The sequence below is a fragment of the Cryptomeria japonica genome, chromosome 2 (genome assembly GCF_030272615.1).
Source record: "Cryptomeria japonica chromosome 2, Sugi_1.0, whole genome shotgun sequence".
NCBI lineage: Eukaryota > Viridiplantae > Streptophyta > Pinopsida > Cupressales > Cupressaceae > Cryptomeria > Cryptomeria japonica.
The window spans coordinates 290,994,392-291,002,243 of NC_081406.1; positions in this window are offsets into that span (position 1 = coordinate 290,994,392).

The following is a 7,852-nucleotide window of genomic DNA, read 5'->3' on the forward strand; positions in this document are numbered from 1 at the left end:
CAGAGGATTGGTTGGCATGAAAATTTGAATTGGTCGGATTGTGGTGTGAATGAAATTTCAAATGCAAGTGGTCTGACTTGAATTGGTGGAGTCTGGAGCAAGTTGTAGACAGTTTACTAAAAATTGTCACTCAAAGACCCGGTTCATAGGGTTTCATCAAAAACATGACCCTAATTTGCTGATCATATTGAGGAATTTAATGACCCTTTGGGAAATTTAGGTTGAGGATGTGTATATTGTGGTTACAAAATGGTGGAATCTAGGAGTAATTTTTGTTGTGGTTTCCATCAAACCCTAGGTTAAACAAAACCATGTGTTTAGCCTAGCCATAAGGAGGAATCAAAAAACACTCACCTAGGGAGTGTTTGGGAACCATTTTAATAATGTATTTGGTCCATTAGAGGCCTAAGGAACATTCCCAAGGAGTGAGTTAGGTTCTGCAACTCCATTCTTAAGTAGTTTCTTTGGAAAATAGGCCTATTAGGTCTGCAAACCCAGTAGGTGATTAGGGGTGCTAGAGAAAGGTCATAACTCTATCTTTTTGAATTGGATGTAATTCCCAAAAGGGTACTCTAAAATTTATTTTTTTACTAGGGTTTTTTGAGGAAAATTTGAATTATTTGAGAAATACCGGTCAAATAGGGCTACAAGGAATAGGCCTAATTAGGGGTTCCTTGACCTGGGTGTATTAGGAAGTCTCCAAAGTTGGGTGAAAGACATAGGATGAGTGACCTTGGTTGTAAAATATCCCAAACCCTCCTTAGGAAGTGTTGTGGTTGATTGAGTACATTGGTGTGTGTGTAAAACCCTAGTTGTGGGTTGAGATAAGCCTTGTCTAGGCTTAGATGGGTGAATTGGGTCTTCTTACCTTCTTGTTGTCTGCTCTACATCAAGTGGTATCAAAGCCTTAAAGGCTCTTGAGGGTGGAAGAAGGATTTTGGCAAGATTTCAAAAGGAGAAGACACTAGTGATTGAAGAAGGATGACCAACGTTAAATTGATCAAGTTGGTAAAAGCGCAGGCGACAACCAACAAAGAGATGAGAAAAGAATTGGATAGGTTGAAGGGTAAGATAGATAAGAAGAAAGGAGACTTTGAAGAAGAAGAATAAGGGAATGAGGATGATTCCCTTTTGAAGGCAAGAGAAAGGATACCTACAAATCAGAGAAGTTTCTATGAAGCCCTTGGGAGAGTAGGTAGCAGAGATGACAAATCAAGCCTACCTATGTTTACTGGGAAGATGAACCCAGAGGAGGTCATGGATTGGTTGGAGGCCTTAGAGAATCACTTTGAGTGTGAAGAGGTTCCTCAGAACCAAAATATGAAGACTCCTAAGTCTAAGATGAAAGGATCTACCCTTAGTTGGTGGAACTTCTTGCAAAATGAGAGAGTAGAAGAGGGAAAGAACCCCATCTCATCATAGAAGAGGATGGTTGTAGAGGTGAAAAGGAAATTAGGTTCTGCAACCCCATTCTTAAGTAGTTGCTTTGGAAAATGGGCCTAATTAGGCCTATTAGGTCTGCAAACCCAGTAGGTGATTAGGGGTGCTAGAGAAAGGCCATAACTCTATCTTTTTGAATTGGATGTAATCCCCAAAAGGGTACTCTAAAATGTAAATTTTTACTAGGGTGTTTTGAGGAAAATTTGAATTATTTGAGAAATACTAGTCAAATAGGGCTACAAGGAATAGGCCTAATTAGGGGTTCCTTGACCTGAGTGTAGTAGGAAGTCTTCAAAGTTGGGTGAAAGACATAGGATGAGTGACCTTGGTTGTAAAATATCCCAAACCCTCCTTAGGAAGTGTTGTGGTTGATTGAGTACATTGGTGTGTGTGTAGAACCCTAGTTGTGGGTTGAGATAAGCCTTGTCTAGGCTTAGAAGGGTGAATTGGGTCTTCTTACCTTCTTGTTGCCCACTTTGCATCGAGGGGAGGGGCATACATATTTCCCTCTTTATACTATATTGTATTATATTTTTGCAATGTCCTAAATGGGGTGTTCATTCTTGAAACCAGAGTAAACAAACTCTTACACTAGATGTCATCAAAACTAGGCATATATTTGTCTTTTGTGGGGTTACACATTCTCGAAACCAGAGAAAACAAACTCTTATATGAAAATTTCCCAAAACCAGACACACACCCTTTGGCATTTCTCAATATATGTCTTTCACAAGTTGTTTCATGCTCAAAACCAAAGAAAACAAACTCTTATACATGATGCTTAATACCTAAAACTAGACATCACTTGGACACATGCACGAGGATGAGTGGAACTAGAAAAATGCAACTAGAATATTCCTACTCTCCTCCCCAACAAGGATCACATACAAAAACACATCTATAATGTGTATTCATGTTCCCTTTCTTCTTCTCATGGATCGTCTAGAAAAACAAATCTAGAATGTGTATCCATGCTTCTCTCTCTTCTCATGAACTCATAGTTTTTTTCTATTTTCTAGTTCATGGATGATGTGTGTTCTTTCTCTTTTATCCTCGACTTGTGCTCAATCTCTAGTCCTGATGCCATGTACACTCACTAATTGATTTCCTAGATGGGTGTCCTTCTCCATGGGCCTAAATTGAGGTCCCTTACTAATAAGGACTAGGGCCTTAGTTCCCTAGTCCTTTTTAGTTGGGCCCTATTTTAAAATGGGGAAAGGGCCCTATCTCTCTAGCAAGAATTTAATTTTGTTGCTCCGCATGACCGTTGGAGGTAGTCCTAATTGGTAAATGACCTAGATACCCCTATATAAAGACTTTAATCAATTAATTTAATCTAAGTATTCATCTCCAAGCAATCAATCATTATTTCATCCATAAAGTATCCATCATCAAGCATTTTTAGAGATCTATAAGGCTACATATTCTTCATTCAACCATTGTGGAGAAAAATTGCATCATTCATATGCAAGAATGTGTGTGTGATTAGGATTTTTTCATGTTCATGCCATTTCATACAACATGTGTGATTACATTCAAGAAGCAAAGAATCATCATCAATAATTGTAGATCTGAGGTATATATTTCTATTATTTATTTCAGTATTTGCATTTATTCATTCAAGGTTAATTCCTAAACCAAGGTTTGACTTAAGAAAAGCTCTTTTCCCAACCATTTCCCCTTCTCTACTATGTGCAAGAGCACATACAAATCTATAACTTTTAGGATCAACATTATTTGTAAAGATGAACAAGTTCCCCATTGGACAATGAAATATTTGAATGACCAGAGCGATGTGCATTCTCGTCATGACAATTTAGGTCAACCTTTTGGGAACAGATCCAAACATTCACATATTGCTCAGATCCAAGTTTTTGGCTCCGTTTAATGACTGTAGCTCACTATTTATGCATAATTCCTTCAATTTCAACACATTTATCCTAATTTCACCCTTTTCACAATTCAACTTAAAAAGAGGGAATCAAATTATAATCAATGAATCTAATCAAAATTCTCTACCCTATCTTTGTTGGATTCAGGCTAGATCTATTGGATTCACCCCTGTTAAATAAAATTGGTCCCTAAGAAAAATATTAGTGGTTTTACTAGATCTAGTAGTGGAAACCCTAATTTTTTCATCATTACAACATCCTAGATTTGCAAACATATTTAAAACCTTGAAATTCCATCAATCTTTCCTACTTGCCCACAAATTCAAATATGCATAAATTCTAGTCAAACAATAACAATACTCTAAATATGTATCCTCCTACATTAAGATAAAATCAGATGTAACACAACTTAATATATTATTTTCGTAATAAGGTTGCAATACATTTGCAAATTCTTCATGAAAAGCCTCGAAAGCATCAAGCACCTCAATTGTGCTCCTCTATTTTAATTAGAAGATAAGAGCCATGTAGCCACATATCCCAATCCATGATATTTATAATCACATATACAATATAAAAGAGATGTTGAATCCAACCAATACCAACAACTAATCATTTGCTTACTTTATAAAAACAATCTTACAAAAATCCTTTGAGTGGTTTTGCATTAACCATGTCCTTTAAAACCATGGCATTGTTAAACCATGAACCCTCAAAACTAAGTAGTTTATCCTAACTTAACTATCAAGATAGATATTTTCTTTTATGTGATGACCAAATTAAATATTTATACTAATATGGCCCCCACATTATATATTTATCTCAATGTCCCATACAACATACATTTGTCCCAAAGAGATCATATCCCATGTGGAATCCACATCTTTAAATGTACTAAAATTGAAAATTTATTTTATATTATTAGTATTATGAAGATGTATAATACACCTTTTCCTACAAAAAATTGATCTTTGAATCTATAGTCATACAAAAATTACCAAGAAAAATCTTGACCAACTTATAAAAGGAATGAATGAACCCAATAGGTGATGAAAAGAATAATTGTACAAAATATAGTCCATCAATGTGAATGAAAATAACTTGGTCAAAATTTGGTCTTCATATGTAAAATCTAAATAAGTAACTTTGAATGATTGCAAATATGTATAAGAGTCTCATTTTCAATATGCAACTCAAAATAAGGTGCCACAAAATTAATTCTAAGGATAAGAACTAATTTGAAAAGCAAGTGGGTGTTTTATATATCAACATAACCATCCTTACTATATGCACTACACATGAAATTCACTTTACTTTCTACTCTCAATATTTTTCATAAGTGCATGAAGGGTGATAATAAGAGTAGTGGTTGTGATAATATGAGACACAATGGATGGGGTGAAAAAGGGTGAAGAATTATAAGTAAAGGTATAGAACTAGGAGGAAACATAGCAATTGTTGGTATTATGTTATGTGTTGTCATTGATGTCAAACATTGTGGTCCGGATTAGACCTAGATGTGGTATATTGTGCAAAAGTGTTTAAATAAGGTGCGTTGAGAATTTGGAGGTTTCTCAAATTTAGTGGATGATTTTGGTTTTTCGAAAGATGTTACGCAGTGCTATTTTTTGGTCTGGATTGGTTTGAAGCTCGAGGTTTTGGACCAGACATTCAAGTTGTGTAATATAGCATGTGGATGAAGTTTTGGGTCCAACTTTGGTGATGTATGTAATGTGTTGACATGTTTGATGAGGAATGGTGTAATATGGTCTACTTCTCATTCCTTCCCACCACCAGAATATTTAGTGGAGACCTATTTTAGATCTCTATCTTAGCCGACATTGAGAATTATGTTTTTCTAGAGACAATATATGTAGGTGTATGACTTGATGAGATGAGACACGGATTTTTATGTTGAAGACATGCGAGATTGAAATAATCCAGTTGTGCGAGTATAGTGTTGAGGATTGTTACTGAAAGCAGTTCCAATAGTGAAGACTATGTTTTGTGGTGGATTCTCTTTATATTTCTTTCTTCTTTGGTAGTGAGCCTTTTTGGGTAGTGATCCCACCTACAGTGAGCACCTTGGCAGTGAGCCATCCTTTGTAAAAAATCACCTTAACCAGTTTTATATATTGAGAATTAGCATTCTCTATGGTTTTTACCTTCTTGGGTTTTCCACGTAAATTCTGGTGTTTCTCTTGTCCGATCTATTTCGTGCATATGCTTTCATGTTTTGTCAATTTTGATAATTGTTCTAGATTTGTGAATTAAAAGAAAAAAAATTATTGTCAATTGATTCATCCCCCCCCCCCTGAGTTGCCTACATATTCAACAAGCAACATTAGAGGGCAAGGAGAAAGCATTAATACTATTAGGATAAGAGGAGACAATGACTCTAGTAGTATAACATAAATGTATAACCCTAGTAGGAAAGGAGAAATAAATGACACTAGTAAGGTTATAGCTAAGGGGAACATAATGGAATATGAGAAAGGTAAAACATTAGACAAAGGAACATGAGGGCTAGGAGTCATATCAGAAGAAGGTGTATAAGAGATTGTGTATGTAGAAATAGGGTTCATCTTTGAAGTAGAGGATGCATAAACCATGGAGGAAGAGTAATAGGTAGGGGATAAGGGAATATGCATGAGGAACAGGGTTGAAGAGCTGATTCTAGCACCAATTCCCTATAAATATTAAACCAAAATATATTGTAATCAATAATCTATGTAGAGATTGGCCAGTCTAGTTGCATAGAAGTAGCAATAGCAAGCTATTGAAAAAGTAATTATATAGTGAGAAAGATCTTGCTTACCCATGTATTTATGATGGCCAAAATATTCATTCCCATGATGATTATGATTCATGGAACCATTTAAGATTTCAATGTCAATTTATTAGGAAATTATATTAGGATTAAGGAAAGAACTTCTTTACAAAAGGGAAATAAGGATGACAATGACACCTTGGCATAAACTCAATGCACAAACTTTAAAAAGGTGAAAAAGATAAGACAAGAGAAAGGGAGCCAATATAAATCCCAAAAAATTAGAAACTCTTATAATTGAAAAATTATCAAAATTAGAAACAAAACCTTAGGCCAAGATGTAAGAGGTTGCAAGATCAAATAGGTGAATACCAAAATGCAAAGTAAAATAAATAGTCTTTTTAATATAGCTATTGTAAATAAAGAATTAATGTAAGGTAGATAATAAATTTCCAAGATATATTAGTTGGAAGTGATAAATATACTAAAATGAATTTGATTAGGACACAATGTGATGTCAAACAAAAGCATCATAAAATCTTTGTATGTTACAAGATAGGTCATTTTTGTGACCATAATATTGAATTCTATGACTATGAATTTTAATTTAACCACATATTTAAACATATGTGCATGGATATGAACATTTTTTACTTTCAAATCTACAACATGTTTTCCTTGATGCTTACACTTGTATCCACAAAGGGGTGGTGTTTATAGACATTATTTAGGAGCTTGCTAGACAAAGAATGTTCTCATTTGGTCACACCCCTATGAATGACTCAACAACATGGAACAATTATATAAAAAAGAGAATGTAAACATGTAATGATGCAATGGTAATACTTTTATTATTTTGCCTCTATGGTAATCTATCACTCTCTAATTATTTCTTTGGATGGTTTGAAAAAAATTACTGTTTGTTCTACACCCTTGGCCCATGCTAATAAACTACGTTGTAAGTTGTTGTTTCTAGAATTGATTGTGTGTGATTTTTTTTTTCATTTCATCGATGTTTCAGATCATACTTCATGGTCCATCATCAGGATGCAAGATAGCTAAGAAGCATAAAGATGATTAGCTGCAGACATAGATGGACTAAATAGAAAGGGATAGGGGGAAAGATAGGTGGCACATAGAGAAAGGTAAAGGAGAAGGTAAACAAGTATTATTATAATAAGAAAACCTCACAATAAATTTAAAAATGATAATAAGAAGGAAAAGACGAGGGGGGTTGATACACACACGTGCACATATATGGCTTGCTTCTCTTTCTCATTATTATTATTATTATTATTATTATTATTATTATTATTATTATTATTATTATTATTATTTGCAAAGTAGAAAATTGAAAGATTAGCCAAATCTCCACTTGGAAGGCATTGGAATTTTTCTAAGCTCAATTTTCACTTGAGGAAAATTTACATTCAATAGAGGGGGATGAATCTACTAGATCCAATCCCAAATAATGAAAGCATTCAATACTAAGTAGATTGGTTGTGATTGGAATGCAATTGACCCTCTTTTGTAATTTGATTAACTGAATTACGAAAAAGTGCTCAAAATGAAGACAAAGTATGTGAAAACAATGAGCTACAAATTCAGGATTCAGTCGTGCACCTGGATCTAAGAAGTTTGAGATGATTCGGAGCTACTCTATGAAATCAGGCAAAAGTTTTAAGGACTGTGTGTTTGGATAGAGGTGCCCTTCACTTGGTCCTCTGAACTTTTCACTCGTCAAAAAGGG